Source organism: Triturus cristatus, chromosome 11 (genome assembly GCF_964204655.1).
Source record: "Triturus cristatus chromosome 11, aTriCri1.1, whole genome shotgun sequence".
Classification (NCBI taxonomy): domain Eukaryota; kingdom Metazoa; phylum Chordata; class Amphibia; order Caudata; family Salamandridae; genus Triturus; species Triturus cristatus.
The window spans coordinates 377,906,150-377,923,391 of NC_140594.1; positions in this window are offsets into that span (position 1 = coordinate 377,906,150).

A 17,242-nucleotide genomic window follows, 5' to 3' on the forward strand; every position below is an offset into this window, starting at 1 on the left:
AATACATTCGACTTCTGATGAAGAGCAGCCCCCTTTGTTTCAGCTCAGTTCCTGCGGTTACTATATAGACCAAGATAATTTTTCTTCAGACACGTCTTCATTGTCTTTGGCTATCTCACTACCCCCTGCATGGATTTGTGTTTTCATCGCGTGGTTGAAACAAACTTCTCTTCTACCGCCTTGGACTTACATCTGGATAGTATTATCTATCGTGTTACTCTTCATGTGGATTCGATTTGTGACTGTGTTTTTCCTTTTGATTAATGGCCTCTACCTACCTGAATGCTCTGCTGTGGGACTGGTCTTTCCATAAAATGAAAAGAGACCAAACCCTGGTTAACATTTCAGCAGTCCCGATCGCAGATGGCATTGTTTGGGACAAAGTGCCATTTGATGTATATGGTCCTATGGAGACCCTGCAGATACCATATGTCTTCCATGTTTCTTTGGGTGATGCGGTTATACCTGGTGTACATTCAGATTATTGGGTTGTTAATGCTGTTAATTCTTTGTTTTCTGATTTGTAATACCATACTGTTTTTGATGCAAAGGATTTATATATGAATTCTGCAAATTACGTGATTTATTTTGTTACCAACATTATCAAAATACTTTTCTTCACAAATCAAGTACTCCGCGTACACCTTTTAACTATACGCAATGGGAACATTGCCCTACACCATCTAAAGGGAGGTCTGTAACTCAAACAAAGAAATATACATATTTTACAGGTTACAATCTGTCTAATATAATGTCAAACTGATTATCCCGACATTGTACAAATATATGCTTACCCAGACTAATTTGGTTTATTCCTCATCCTTCATAGTAAAATTGTCCGTGAAAGGTTACGATTATTGGGAGGACACTATTGATTTGAAATCTATCTGTGGAACCACATTTTGGCAAGTGCAAGGAAATGAGTACTTGCATCTTGCCTGTTTAATACCATCTCAATTAATATTTTTAAATCAGACGGTCCAGCAAACTACTTGTTTCGGTTTAGCCACTGCTAAAAATTTGAATACTCTATTCAGTCTCTGGCTCAGTATGAGACATGGCAAACACATACCAACTATACTACGGAAGAATGAACTTGTATGATAACAAATGTCACTTTGAACTCTTCTATGATTAATCCAGAGGGTTGGGTAGTATGGCCTACAGACACTAATGCTTGTCATTTATGCTTTATGAATCCTACAAGTAGGTTTACCCAACATAGACCAGATCCACGCCTCCCGCATTCACATACAGCTACCACTCATTCAGTTGGTAAATTATGCTAACAATGGTTGGAGCATTCCACACTGTCGTCTTTAAAGCGCCATCTTTCCATTTTGTCAGGTGACATTGATCTTTCAGATTTCATTCTTGGTCCAAAGTCCCCTCACACTAAACGTTTTGTTTATGCAGCATACAATGAATTTTGGAAACTATGACAGATGGAGGCAGCAGTACGCTTAAGCCACATAGATCAGGATAATTTGGAAAACGTTCTTGCAGTTGTTGATAACAGCATAAACACGCTATCTAGTCGTATATACACCTTAGATAATATTGTGTCTTCTGTTATTGCTATTGTTCAGAACGAAGTGTCTGCTTTGTATCATGGTCAGAATCAACTTTGATCTGTTATGCAATTTGGATGGACATTACAAACACTTAAAAATGGAAGGGTACATGGGATTACCTGAATGCTTCTGCATTGTTTTTACCTTTTAATTTGACCGACAAACAAAAATTAATGTCCATGAAAGACGCTACATATACTATGTTACACATTGAAAAACTAGAACAGTTACAATTTACTGTAGCAGAAACAGATTCAGCAGTATGGTTAATACATGAGGTTATTTGATTACCCATGTCACTATTCCAACTTACGGCTTGCATGAAACACTATCCTGTGGGTAGGTATGAACCACTTGAGAGCAGTTACATACATGAGCTGTGGTCCTTGCCATTAGCATTCCGTTGCCAGTGTGCAGAAAAATAGGTTTTTCTTACAGGAGAAGATTGTGACTCCACTATTGGCCACTCCCTTGTGTGTAAACAAGTCAAACTTGACGGTGCTTGCAACGTTGCTGCCCCTAATTTTGCTTGTTTTTTAAAAGGAACCCCTGTTCCTGCTATTATTCCAACTCTTACTTTGCTTTCTAACAGCAGTTATCTCCTTCTCAACAACCAGAACTGCTGCTGGTTACGGGAATTGTAACTGTTTTACAACAAGTTACTTGTTGCAACAACATCCTGTTCCCCCCCCCTTCCCCCAAAGGGGAGTGTAGATAGTTTGCTGTGGCCTTCCAGATTGTGAGACCTTCGACTTGCAGGTGGCAAGAACATCTAGTGAAATTCAGTCGTTGTTAAACACGAATCTCCACCTACACTTTGGAAAACTAATTCACCAAATCTTTAATGCAGCCTATCGCATTTTTTAAAACTTGTGGGATCCTGCCTCGTATCCTCATTTTAGACTATTTTTGGAGTAATCCCTGACTTTATTCATTCTATTTTTTTCAGCGAATTTGGAGGGTTCCCTCTGCTGCACCTCTTGGTTTGTGGTGTCCTTGTACTACTTTAGCTGTTTCGCAATGGCTGCTTGATCAGTGGTCCTGTCAAGGCAGGGACAGTTGAAGCTGTACCGTGAATGGATGCAGCAGCTTTTTGGTTTGATGCCATTGGAAGGTCTTGACATCGACTGTTGGCTAACCTTCAGTTACGTCTACTTCCCCTGTATGCAACCTGTGTCCTACTGCATCCGGTGCCCCTTTTAGTGGTCCCTGGACGTCTGCTTGTCCACAATATCACATGCTGCCTTGGATTTTGAACTGTTGATGGGTCAGTTGATGTCCCATAATCAGGACTGTTCCTTGGGTATGCAGCTTGTGTACAATCCTTCACTGAGGAAGGAGGCTGAAGTGAGTTCCTGAGCAGCGCTTCTTGGATCTAAGTTTAATTGAAATCGACACAGGTTGCCCAGGAATGCTCCTAACAGCCACTGGATATGATAAGCACGTCTGTTCCCTTGAATTGCTTAATTGGATGGCATCGCTTTTCACTTTAGAAGGTTCTGACACTTTATTGGAGCTCATGGTATTTCGCTTGTCACGCAAAGTTTTTGGCCCGGATGATGCGCTGTAATTGTAAATATTTTTGCGTGCACATTTTTTTCTTCTCCTTTTTTCCTTTCTAACTCAGTCCTGCCTTGGGACTTTGGTTTCAATTAGGCCTCTGATTGAGACGCTTTGATTTGGCTTACCTGTGACATCTGTATTAGTCCAGTGCTAATGTCCTGACCAAGGGGAGGATGTCACATGACCTCTGGGGACATTGTTGTCTTCCCTATGTTAGTATTAACCCGCTGCAGACTGTCTGCTGCTTTGCGCATTTTACTACATGCGTTTATTTTGCAAGTGCCATTCTGACATTTTCACATAAGAGCATGCAGTTGTTTTCACGCTTGGCATGTTCCTGCGATTTAGTCTGAACATTGTGAACAAGGTCGAACAACAATGCCCCTTGGTATTCTGTTCTGGTCAGGCCCTCACACCTACCAAAACAGTTAGATGCAGCTGTTTTTTGGGAGCACGTACATTGGTCTTTTTGGAATACACGGATAGGTGGGGGACACTGGGAGAGGGACCTTTCCAGGGAGAAGAACATGACAGCACCTGTGATGTACATCTACCATCTATAGACTGAGGTACGGGGACTGTTGATTTTTTTTAAACCCTACTTTATTGATTTTCAACTTATGTTGGTTACATTCAAACACATTTCAGTATCTGCACATTGTCACTAATCCACTTAATATAACATGGTCACAGTCAGTGTCTTATCCTGTTGCGTATCATAACTATAGCTGTTCATATCGTACATAATTGTATGCTTTAACATACCTATGCAGAAATCAATAATGAGTGAACTTTTAACTAGTAACAACTGTTCGCCCCCAACCCCCTCCCACCATACTCTGGCATTCTTATTCACATCACAATTTCTGTTCAATCTCATCACTATTTGCATATGTCCTTAAACAATCTTAGGCGTTTTCCCTAAATCTGTCCACTGTACTAAGGTTCTGTACACCACCACTGCAACACAATCTACTGCGCGTTCGGGGTATTAGGTAAATTATTAGGGTTAGCATTTTTAAAAGCTTCCAACATTACATCCCATAGATAGCTGAGTTTTCCGAAGTGAGTGGGCCTCCTCTCTGCGTTTGGCAGCTCCCCCACAATGTATTATTTAGCTGTGCCATGTTTATAGTTCAGGGGGTTTGGCTGATTTCCATTGCATGGTAATGGATCTCTTGTTGATTATAAGTGCCAAATCCAGGAAACAAATCTGGACCTTCTGCAGCGACTTGCGCTTACGAGTCGTCTATTTGGAGGTGCGTAGTCTCCTCTAGTATTCGTCTAACATCTTCCCAGAAATCTCTCAGGCGCGAGCATGACCATTGCATATAAATTAAATCAGCTTCTTCCAACTGGCACCTAGGGCATTGATGGTGTGTGTTTGGAAACATCCGCTGTAGGCGGTGGTGTGAGGTAAGCTCTTAGAACGACCATGCATTGTATAAACTTGAACTTTGCATTACGTGATACCTTCTTTGGATGTTCCAAAATATCAGCCCAGTCCCTGTCTGATAATACCCGCCCCGCATCTGCCACCCATTGGGCTCGGAGGGTGTCAAGGGGTATTGTAGCATGCTCCCGGATGCTCAAATATAGCCATTTGATAAGGTGACGTCCCTGCCCCATGTAGTATAGGGATTTGAGTAGTTCATGAGTCCGAGGTTCCTCCCGCTGGGGGGACCAGTGTCTTTTAACATATTGCAGTAATGCAGGGTGCAACATATAGAGATGGTTTGGTGCCCCGGTTTCTTGTAGAAAATTCTCGTGGTCCATTAAGATCGCTCCATTGAATAGCGCCCCCATCGTCTCCACATCTGCATCTAACCATGCCCCAATTTTGTGTTTCGTGAGTCTGCCGCTCCATCGTGTAATTCCTAGAAATGGGATATTGCCTGCATATGGGATAGAACCAGATGTATATTGCAGTGCTTTCCTCCAGCATATCAGTGCTGTGTGTAATAAAGGCTGCAATTTTGGGGGAATTTTATATTGCGGTAGTGATGTGTGCAGCAGTCCCTGGTCGATGTTTTGCTTAGTGTATCCAGTCTCATGCAGGTTGCGAGCTGCAGTCCATTAGGACAGCCAATGCAGTTGGCTTGCATAATAGTAAGCTCGGAAATCCGGTACCCCTAGACCTCCTCTATGTGTGTCTATTTGTAGTTTCCTAAGACTTACTCTACGGCGGCCCGTCCCCCAAATGACTTCCGATAATACAGTGTCTAGTGTGTTAAAGATAATTGGGGGTATTACAATCGGTAAATTAGTGAAGTAATAGAGGAGTCGGGGGAGCACCACCATCTTGGACACTGCCACTCAGCCGATCGCCGAGAGGGGCAGCGTAGTCCAGAAAGCGACCTTTGAACCTATTTCCCTGGTGGCTCTATTGAGGTTACCTTCTCGCATATCCTCGAGGGATCGGTATATGTGAATGCCTAGGTATTTAAACGTGTGCTGCGCTACCGATAGCGAGAGTAGCCCAAACATGATCCTCTCAGGGCGTGAACGGTCTTGGAAGAAGGCGGCGTTCAATTTTGATTCGTTTATGGCTAAGCCGGATATTTTTTCGAAGCTTGCAAATATTCGCAGGATTGGGTCTTGACCTCTCAGGAGATCCTACGCGTAGATGATTGTCGTCCGCATAAGCAGATATCAAATGTGTGAATGTGCCCATCGGTATCCCACACTGGGCAGCCTCTTGCCTCAACCGAAGCGCCAGTGGCTCCAGTGCCAGTACAAACAATAGTGGGGACAGGGGGCAGCCCAGTTGTGGGCCCCTGTGCACCTGGTATTCTCGTGAAATATCTTTACCTGACCTGACTCTCGCCGTTGGGGCGTAGTATAGTAGACTTATCGACTTATCCATCGGTGATATTCAGGAGGCAACCGAAATTTTTCGATAGCCTTGAACATATATTCCCATGACAGCGTGTTGAATGCCTGTCGCAGGTCGAGTGCAATACATCCGGCATTTTTGTATTGTTCTAGTTTGGTTGCCATTATATGGTGTAACCTCCTTATATTCAATGACGTGCTGTGCGCTGGTATAAATCCGCATTGGTCTATGTGTATTAGCTTGTTTAAGTAGGGCTTCAGTCTGTTTGCCAAGATTTTGATCAATATTTTGTATTCCGTTGCAAGTAATGACAACGAACGATATCCCGACAGGTCAGTTGCATCCCAACCTGGCGTTGGAAGTGATAGTACTAATGCTTGCGCAGCAGTGCAAGGGAGGTGGCCCAATTCGAGCGACTTGTTGTATAGCTCTACCAGTTGAGGAAGTAAAACCTCAGAGTAAGTACTAAATAATTCCACCGGTAAACCGTCCAAGCCTGGTGTTTTAATACGCGGAAGTCCATTAATAGCGGCTTTTATCTCCGCTCTAGTAATGGGGTCTGCCAAAGTGTCACACATGTCTCCTGGGGCCTGTGGGTAGAGTAAGTCTGCTAGGAATGTATCTATTGCAGCGGCGTCCAGTGGGGGTGGTTTACTATACCGTGTTTCATAATATGTGGTGAAGGCGTCATTAATATCATGTTGCGTATACACCATACTTGCCCCAGGCGTGGTAATTTGGCTGATGACGGGAAGTGGGCGGGTTCTCTCTCAATATCTTTGCTCATAGGGTCCCTGATTTATCTGCCTCAGTGTATTTTATCTGAGTAAAGGCCCTATAATCGATTATATTAAGGGTTTCTAATAACTCTGCATGTTGGATACGTGCCTCTTGCAGCAGTGCCTGTTTAGTGGGATCATCTGTCGCTTCTTGCTCCAGCCCTTTAATGTTATCCTCTACTTTCTTCAAATTCATATGCACCTCCTGTCTTGCTCCCACTGTGGCACTGATCGCAGTTCCCCGGATCACTGCCTTGAGAACGTCCCATCCTACTAATATTGAGGACGCCGTGTTCCTGTTTTCCGAAAAATAGTGTGTTGGTGTAGTTGACAGTGTGGCACAAAATTCTATCTATTCTGGTGTGTAATTGATGTACCAGGGAGTAAAAGGAGTATTCTTTGTTTAATAGATTGCTCGGTCTCCACACATCACACAGGGACCAACCATCACCCAGTTACACAGTGCCTCTGCCTGTTAGGTTGCTCCCGTTCCACGGATGGGGCGGGTGCGAGCGATCAAGTCTTACGTCCATAGCCTCATTGCAATCTCCTTCCATGATCCACGGGTATGCTTCCCAACCTGCCAGTATGGTGTTTAGTCCCAGAAAATATTTATCCTGATCAAAATTCGGAGCATATAAGTTCCCCAATATAACATATTTATCATGTAGCGTTCCACGTAAAAGGATGTACCTACCCTGCACATTTACCCTCGTATCTAATACTTCAAACGGGACTACGTATCGTATCCAGATCTTTACACATCTAGCGAATGCCGAGTAATTAGTAAACACTATTTGACCCTTCCATTTCTTCCGCATTTTTGCAGCTTCCGATTCCATCATGTAGGATTCCTGCAGGAAGACTATCTGTGCCTTGCGCCTGACCAATTGCACATGTACCCTATGCAACTTCTAGACCCCGAACATTCAATGTAATCAAGTTATATGTGTCGAGCTTGTGCAGTGCGTGACAACTGTGGTGTGTGTGACCCGAACAAGGGATAATAAACGCAATATAGGACATATTAGCTGCAGCTTGCCACAACCTCTAAACTCCCATTGTAACACTAATACAAGATCCTGCTTGGGAACTAAGCTGAGCCGAACCAAAAATACAACATAGTGAACATGGTTGTATTGAACTGTTACATTTGCAAATAGGGGGGTGTCTCTCACGCCCACCATGCGTTAATATCCACACCTGGTAGCTCATCTGAACCCGGGCTAATACAATTAACATTATGATGCCAAAATATTCACATAAGCAAAAGGATATATATGTCCATTATTCGTTGTGCCGGTGCCAATGCGCTCAGCTGTCACAGGGATGAGCAGGGCAGTCAGTTCTGTAGTTCATTAACCCAGTAGATCATCTGCGGTTTGCGGTGTCACTGTGGGAAAAAATGCTAGGCTGCTCTCTGAGTCAGATCTCATGGTACTGCCCTCTGAGGATTCCGAGTCCAGGCATGAAGCATTGTCTCCAAACGTGGTTGCTGCCGCCATAGCTGTGTCTTTGCTTTGTTGTACCTGATCCTGAGTAGGGCCCAGCACCAGTGAAGTACTGGCAGTCCTTGCGTTGCAGCGCGATCGTCAACCTTGTAACCGTTTGGGGCTGCTGTCTCCTAGGATGGCGTGTTCGGGTAAATGACTTCAATCCACTCCGCTACATCTTCTGAGCTTTCAAAGAAATACGTTTTTTGCTCATATATTTTTTTCAGGCATGCGGTATATAATAGTGCGTATTTTAAGTTCAGGTCCCGTAGTTTCTTTTTGACAGCCTGTAAGGAGGATCTGCGGCGTTGGACCATTAGGGTATAATCCGGATATAGCGATATCTGACAGTTTTCAAAGAGGATCTGGGTTCGCTCCATTGCCTTCTGAAGTAGGATATCTCGGTCCCTGTAGTTTAGGATCCTGACCATCAGTGTCCTAGGTGGTGCGCCCACCTTTGGTTTTCCAGTGGGGATTCTATGAGCTCTTTCGATACAGAAAAAATCTGATATTCCATTAGGAGCTACATGCTCTCGAAACCCCCGTTCCATAAAAGTGACTGCGTTCTGGGAGCCCAATAACCCGCACATTGTTCCGTCTAGCTCTGCCCTCCGCATCCTCAACTCTGTGCAGGAGGCCTGAAACTTGTCTCTGTTGTGCCTGAATTTGTGACACGTGTTCTTTATGCTGAGGTAGGATTTCTTCCAGAACCAAGCTGTTATCCTTCACTGTGGTCGCCAGTTTAGTATGATCTGCCTTGAGTAGAGCGAAGTCGGTAGTGAGCGTGGCAATTTGCTGTTCTATAGTTCTTCTGGATTCCCTGACCTCACGTAGTATTAGGTCTAGGTTATCCGGGGCTTCTATTTCATTCATGGGTGGTACACAGCTAAGGAACGGCGAGTTTGTGTTGATTTCCATTTCTTCCGTAGTTTGCGAGTTTGAGGTGGCCGCTTCCTGCAGTTTGCCTTTTGGGGGCCCCATGATGAATGGTTTGTGTTCACAGAGAGCTATTGTTGCCCAGGAGTATTCCGGTGCCTCCAGTAGCAGACAAGCCGTAGCAGGCACTATATTGTAAGTGTTAGGTGAGGCAGTGCGGTCATTCAGGCTGGGACCCGTGTAGGGGGCTCACAATTTGCAAGTGTGGCAGCGCAGTAGGATTTTTTCTATAACGTATTGCTATATGATGAGTCCCGGCTTTGTCCGTGAGTGACATATTCCAGCCTGAATGTGCTCCCTGCTGTACAGCTGCCTGTTGGTGTTACTCCAATGACTTCAATCGGGCCCACTCCCCCTCAGGCGGGTCTCGTATCAGGCCTTATTTGAGGCTCCCACCACATTAAATGCCCACACTGCAATGGTTCAGCTGTGGCTCTCGCATTTACCTCCGCAGTTGGACGTTGTCTCCTCTCTTCATGTTCGCGTGGGTTGCGCAGCCACTGGTCAGCTAGCCAGTCGACGCCCCACGGGCCACACTGTAGTTCCGGCTCAACGCGGCGAGGTTCTGTGAGGTCGCATCTCCCCCGGTGACAAATCCCGCTCTACTTGTGCTTGCCTTCGGGTGTCCGGCACAGATGCGCTCAGGCCCAGGAGGAGTCAGTGGGGGCATCAACTGGGCAGTGTATCACATCCCTGGGAAACGCATTTCATCCCAGTCTGCCCAGCGCTGTCAGCCCCCCCCTAGGGCCGGTGCACCTTCGTGGAGACCGCTCTGTGCTCTTCAATCAGGGAAAAGTTGGGGTAGAGGCCAGGTGTGCAGGGTTGAAGGCGATCCCACACCATTAATTACTCAGACCGATACCTCACCCAGCATGCGCCTCGGTAGGATCGACTCCACTTTGCCATCCGGTGAGAGCGCAAACACCCCCGGACTGACAGGGTCTTGACTAGCGCTGCATCACTCTGTCGGCAGTTTTCACCGGGGTCCACCCCAATCTTCAGCGTAGGCTCAACTTCATCGGCCTGTTGGGAGGGAGATCAGTCCGTTCTGCCCGCTACTCGGTGACCTGAACTGCTTGCGTGGGTGCATTCGATCCCCTCTGTGTGAGAGGGGGACCGTCGGAGCTCAGGGCCGTTGTGCGTTTCTCTGGCCTGTCTGTGGGTAGGTCCAGGGACAGTAGGACGTCTGGGTGGGTTAAACACCCTTCACAGCTGGCATCCGGGGAACGCTGCGCGGGTCATATCGGCCTAACTCTGCACTACGCAGTTCTCCTCCACCCTCGCACTGCCGCAGGCCACCGTCACGCAGACCTCGTTATTGTTACCACTGGGTGCGACATTCAAGGCAGGCTCACGGTTCTTGGGTAGCAGCCAGTGGTCGTAGCACGGCTTCAGTTCTTCGGATGGAGCACAGTGGGTTTGACACACAGCAGTTTGGAAGGATCTGTGTGCCCGGGTTCCGGAGCTATTCTATGCTGCGTCCGCCATGATCAGCGGCTAGCCACGCCCCCAAGGTACGGAGACTTCTTATAACGCCCAGAAATCTTTTAATGCGTAATCATCTTGCTTTTATACAAGGGGAGGGAGGTTAGGTTACGCTGTCATTCATTTTATGATTTCCGGACTACTTGCAATGCTGACCGTATTTGTGTTGTGTTTTTCTGCTGATTGTGGCACGTACACTGCATACTAGAGCATGTTAGTTAAAATATGTAGTTTAAACTTGTTCGTGTCTCTGTCAGATCATAATGTGGACGAATACAAGAGGGTGGGCGAAAGGGTGTGTCTCGCAACCGCGAATCCTGAGAGAGTCGGGTGTGTTGTGTTCTGGGGTGTCTAATCCCTTGTTTCTCTGTGAGTGAGTAGGAGGGTAAATGAGACACTATAGCTAGTCAGTCCCAGGCTCATGGGTAGGCCTGGACTGTGAACTCCGCTCCGTTTTCGGAGTTTTCTGCACTCCACGAGGCTCACGTAGTGCAGAAAACTCTGCTCCGCGTAGTGCAGCGGAGTTTTTTCCCTGCTCGCGAATGGTAAGTTCGCGCGTGCGAGCTGCAGCTCGAGTAGAATTTCTAGCCAAACGGCAGGAAGATCAGCGTGAACTGCAGTTTGCACTAGACTCCGCCACTTGCGGAACTTCGCAGAGTTTTTTTTGTCACTACGCGGAGTTCCGTTTAGCGAAATTCCGCGAACTACGCCTGGGCCTGCTCATGGGTACTAAGATGGTTGGATAACTCAGTCCCTACATACTAAGGTCCCATAATCCCACGCATAGTTCTGTGTTTGTGCAGAATCTCTGCAATAATGTAAGAGAGGCTAGCATAATCCTAATAATAAACCCAGTAAACTGGATTACTCTTGTTTTTCATAAAGGCCAATATTGTTACTTAATAATGACCTACAAAGGTCTTGGTCAGTCAAATAGAAAATCGTATGTCCTATAGGATACATCCTGACTACTTGGGATTCATTAAAAATAGACAAACTTTCAATAATATTTGAAACATTTCGTGCTTGATATACAAATCTCACAGTAGATACATTCCTGTGACCATTCTGTCTCTCTATCCCAAAAAAGCATTTTACTGGATAGACTGATCTTTTCTCTTACTTACTTCTTATGCCTACTCTCCCTCCTAGGGTATAGACCATTAACCAGGACTTTCCAGCCATCTCTGCCCTGGGCTTTTATTTCAGTCTGACTGCAGGTGTAATCCATCTCCTTGCAGTCAGCCTCAAAGCTTAGCACCAGGTGTGTCTTGGCCTTCCTCTTTTCTCTTGAGAGATCCAGCTCAGGGATTGCCTGTTGGTTGCAGGAGGTCGGCTTAGTATGTGGTGCACACTTATTTAAGTGAAGCACCCTGCACTAATCCAGACAACCCTTATGGTGATTTTAGTAGTCCTAGACAACCTTAGAAAGCTCTCTAAGTGGTAGCTGTGGAGAGCAGCCTTCAGGCTTAGTCCAGAAGGAGTGTTAAGCAGCTTGTTTTACCAGTACTAATCATGTAGTGTAGGTTAAACGAAAAAGAACCACACAGTGTAGTTATAAAAATAGTAATATTCATTATACACCCTCACTAACACAATGGTATATCTCCTACCCAGAGATATAAAGACAATACACACAATATTTCAAAAGGAAAACATGTAAGTCGCACAAATACACAGTGGTCTCCAGGGGAGGAGCTCAAACCATAAACTAATAAAAGGGAATGCGGACCGCGACCGAAGTCGAGACTTGACCCAGAAGAGCTGGGGATCCAAGGAACTAGCCAAGGTAAGTACCCAGGAACCACACATAGGCTGTGTTCAGAGTACAAACACAGACGCGTACGCAATGCAAGTCAAAGGGGAAGTCGTGGTTGCAGTATTACAGAGGAAGGACCCTTCCCAGGGGACCCTGAAGAAACCGAGTGGAAGATGGAAGGTTGGAGAGATACCCCACCCGTGATACCCCGGGAACCAGGATACCTACATCTGGGAAGCCGAGTGCATAGATGCAAAGTGACGTCGGAAACCGCTGTAGACCACAATGGAGGACTTCAGTGAAGATGCAGCTGGCAAAGAAGGTGAAAGAGTCCAGTGGAATCCAAGGGTGGATTTTTGAAGAGGAGTACATGCAAGCAGAGGGGACAGAGTCCATGCCAGTCGGTAGTGACCAGGAGGCACCAATGACCATCCATGATGGAAGATGCAGGGGGGTTGACGGTGACCTTGTCGCTGCAGCTGTGAGGACCATGCGACGCTGTGGAAGACCAGTAGCTGTTCTCAAACTGTCCCACGTTAGAAGTCGAGAACCCGGGGGTCGGTGTATGGCAGGAGCATACACAAGCCTTGGTAGCAGCAACAGACGTGTAAAACGAAGGTGACTGGGATCCTTCTAATCTGGACCCCAGTCACTATGCTTTCTCCCTAAATTTGACAATGGTAAGTACTTTGGTACCATCCTAATTGGCTACTCGTGTACCCTCCTTAGTCCCCTCTGTGTTCCCGGTACCAGCCTTTCAGGGTCTAACAGCAAGCTAGTGCTGCTGCCGACCCCAGACACTTTACTGCCCTTCTGCTACTGAGTTAAGCTCGAGCAGGTAAGGTAGAACAATAGGTTTTCTGTCACAGGGAGGTGTAATCACCTCCCAGACAGGACTTAGGACCAGATGTTGGTAATCCTGAAATACCGAGTCCTTAATAGCGAATTTTACCGATTTTGTTATTAAGAACTCGGTATTCCAGATGTACGTAATGAATCGGTAATAATTACCGATTCGGTAAAAATCGTTAATAAATAGCGATTCTGAATGAATCGGTAAAAAATAAATACCGATTCCCCATTACCGATTCGTTATCACCGAATCCTTAATGCCGATTCGGTAATTTAAAAAATCGGTAATTGTTGAATCAGCCAATCCTCTGCAACCTCATTACCTCCCAAACAGGAAGTGGCCACACCCATGCATCTGCACTGAACCTGGAGCTGATTGTGAGGCAGGGAGTAGAGCAGAGAAGCCAGGAGCAACTCAACTGAATTTTGCAACCAAAACTGAGCAAAATGGACAAGCAGGAGAGGGAGAAGGAGGCAGGTGAAAGAAAAAGGAAGCACAAATTCAGTGAGAGGGAGCTGGAGGTCCTTATTGAGGATGTGACCAAGGACCACGAGAAATTATTTGGCAAACAGTCCCTGCACGTGCCTGAGTCACAGAAAAGGCAGATTTGGCTTGGAATTCAAGAACAAATAAATGCCATCGGAGTCACCCTGCGCTCCATTGAGGACCTAAAAAAAAGATGGTATGATCAGAGGAAGACTGCTAAGGCGAGGCTGGCAGAGAGGCAGAAGCAGGCCAACCGTACAGGTGGAGGGAGGAACACAGCACCTGCACCAACTGCCCTGGATCTCCTGGTCGAGTCCACCCTCCAGCTGGAGAGTGTGAGTGGGATTGGGGATGCAGACAGCTCAGCCAGAGCTGCCAACAAATAGGGTAAGATGCATTCACAGCATGCTGTGCCCCCCACTCCCTACCCCCAATCCCCAGAGAGGCATGGGGACTACCACTCTAGTACATCTTTTACTTAAAACCTGCAATGCATTATGGGAGATGTAGTCAGAAGTAACACGTCAGAACAGTCAGTCCACTGAACCCAAAGGCATGTGACACCAATTAGCAAGCAGAGGACAGTCAGTGTGACTGGCAGGCATGACATTTATTACAATGCAAATGCTGCCAGATAAGTGAGCAAATGTACATTCTGTCTTCACAGGCGAGCCATCTCGCAAGGCAGCAGAGGGGAGCAAAGGAAAGGCACCCAGGACAGAGAGGAGACAAGAGGAGGAGGTCCAGTCGCCTGCAGGGCACACCACCCCACCACCACCACCGCCACCACCACCACCATCACCAACGCCACCAGCACCGAGAGGCAGGAGGCATTCAGTAGCAACCCTCCAGCAGATGGAGGTGTCCGAGGACAACAGCACAGAAGGACAACAGTCCACGGTGGCTGAGGATGCCAACGGGGCAGGCTCACAGTCCCCCACAGAGCGCGCCCACACACGTTCCAGACGCCGCAGGGCAAGGGCAGCCAGTCCTCCTTCTCAGGGCGAAGATGAGAGTGTGTTCGCTGGCCTTGAAGGGAACATGTTGAAGGTCCAGCGCCTCCAAGGAAGAGCAATTAGGTCAGTGCAGCGGGAGATGGCACAGATGAATGGCCTCATGCAGCGCATTGAGAAGGGCATCTGTTCCATGAACACTACTGTGACTGGGGGCATGAGGGATGTGTCCGAGGCTGTGAGGCTGCTGTGCAGCAAATTAGATGAGGACCGTTTGTCAAGGCGCAGGGAGAGGCAGAAACTTGACAATTACACCAAGGCGGTGAACCGCCTCACCACTGCTACCTCTCTGCTGTGCAGGCGCTCGGTGGCCATGCAGGAGGAGATGGCCCACTGCAGCTGTGATGTGGCAATGGGGCTGGTCACAGTGACCAGTGCACTAGAAGTGCTACAAACTGACAAGGTAGCCACTACAGGTGATGGTGGTGAAAGTGAAGAGGCTACTAGCCGCAGTAGCATCACGCCCCCTCCCACAGAGTCCAGGAGGCGCAGCGAACGCCACAGCGCTGCCACAGGACAGACTGGCAGTGAGGACAGTGTGGCCAAGGAACGCAGCAGTGCAGCGTGTAGGCGCAGGAAGTAGAGCCAGCCTTAACATGGTTTTCATCAAGTGGGTGATGTAAGCCATTTTTTGTATGGACACTGCATCTGATTTAGGCCTAAAATGTTACGCACTTCAAGTTGTGGTGGTGTGCTATGATCATTAAACACCATCACTCACATACAGTAACTGGCTATGTCTCCTTACTTACTCAGAAATAGTTGCGTGTTATCTCAGCCTGTCTGTGTCTCCCATCCGGTGCTGCTGCCACACCTGCTGCGCTGTGCTCTGGCTGTGGACAGTCCTCACCCTCGTCCTCAGAGTCAGTTAGTTCCACTGCTGTTCCTTTCTTTGTGACAAGGTTATGCAGCATTGCACATGTTGCTATTATTTTGCAGCAGATGATGGGGCGGTACTGACGGGCGCCTCCACTTTTGCGGAGGCAACGGAACCTGCTTTTTAGTAGTCCAAAGGTGCGCTCCGCAACGTTGCACGTGCTTTTATGTGCCGCATTGTATCTCCTCTCACTCGGGGTGGAAGGGTTGAGGTATGGAGTTAAGATAAATGACCGCACAGCATATGCGCTGTCACCTAAATGGGAAAGGAAGTGCCATTAATTGGAGTCACCAATACATTCATCCAAGGGATACATCAGGGTGTGTCACATTGATTTACCTAGCAAGTATCCTTCTCCAAATTCACCCCCAGCCAGACGTGTGTAGATCCCACTGTTCCTGAATATGTAGGAGCCATGGGTACTCCCTGGAAATTTGGCCACGATGTCAGTGATGATGTTGTCTGCATCACATATCACCTGCACGTTGATGGAATGCATGGTTTTGCGGTTGCGGTATATGTATTCTGTAGCAGCAGGTGGGCAGATTGGTATATGGGTCCCATCAATGCACCCTATTACATGTGGGAACTGTGCCTTTTGGTAGAAATCCAGCTTTGTCTTCTGCAGTTCGGCCTGTGTGCTGGGGAAGCGTATGTAGTGATGCATTCTCTGCATCATGGCATCCAAGAAGGAGTTGAAGAAACAGGAAAGGCAACTCTGTGACACACCACCTGCCACAGCTATCACACCCTAGTAACTTCCTGTTGCAAGTAGGTGCAGGCTACAGAGCACCTGCACATGTGTTGGTATGGCGTGTGCCCTTGGTGTCTGATGCTCCAGGAATGGGTGCAGGTCCCATATCAGGTCTAGGATGGTTTGTGAGTGTAGCCTGTACCTCATGTATTTCTGCCTCAGTCATTTGAAACAGTGTGACACGCAGTCTGTACACGCGCTCCTCCCGTCTCCAGACCCTCAGTCCTGCAGCTCGCAAACGTAGCCGCCTTGCTATAACGTAGAGGGCCGCCATTGTGTTCACACTGTTGCATTTTGGGGCTGTTTTTAAGCAGTGCACCTGATTACCACCTGCTTGGAGTCAGTGGTAATTACCGATTCTTAAATACCGATTTTTGGCAAATTCGGTATTACTGATTTTTGGTACATCGCATTTGCGATTATTTACCGATTTCTTATTTACCGATTCGGTATTTTAGTGTTTCGGTGTCTGCCAATCGCTAAATAAGGAATAGGTAACTGGTTTCCCTTGTTTTTACCGATTCCTTATTAGCAATGGTGTTTGGTAAAACCTACATCGCACATGGGTAAATACCAGTCGGTAACGCTGAAATTTACAGAATTTTGGCGTTACCGACCGGTATTTAGCCACCTACATCTAGCCCTTAGCGTATTGGGCTGGGGTAGGGGTACATGCTAGCGCCACCAGACAGCTTTGAAGTGCACATTTGGTGCCCTCCTTGCATACTCCAGTTGGAACCAGTTCAGGGAGCCATTGGCTCCTGCTCCAGCATGAAACTGGACAAAAGACTGGGAGTATCCTCCCTCTGTCTAGCCCCTTCTCTGGGAGAGACC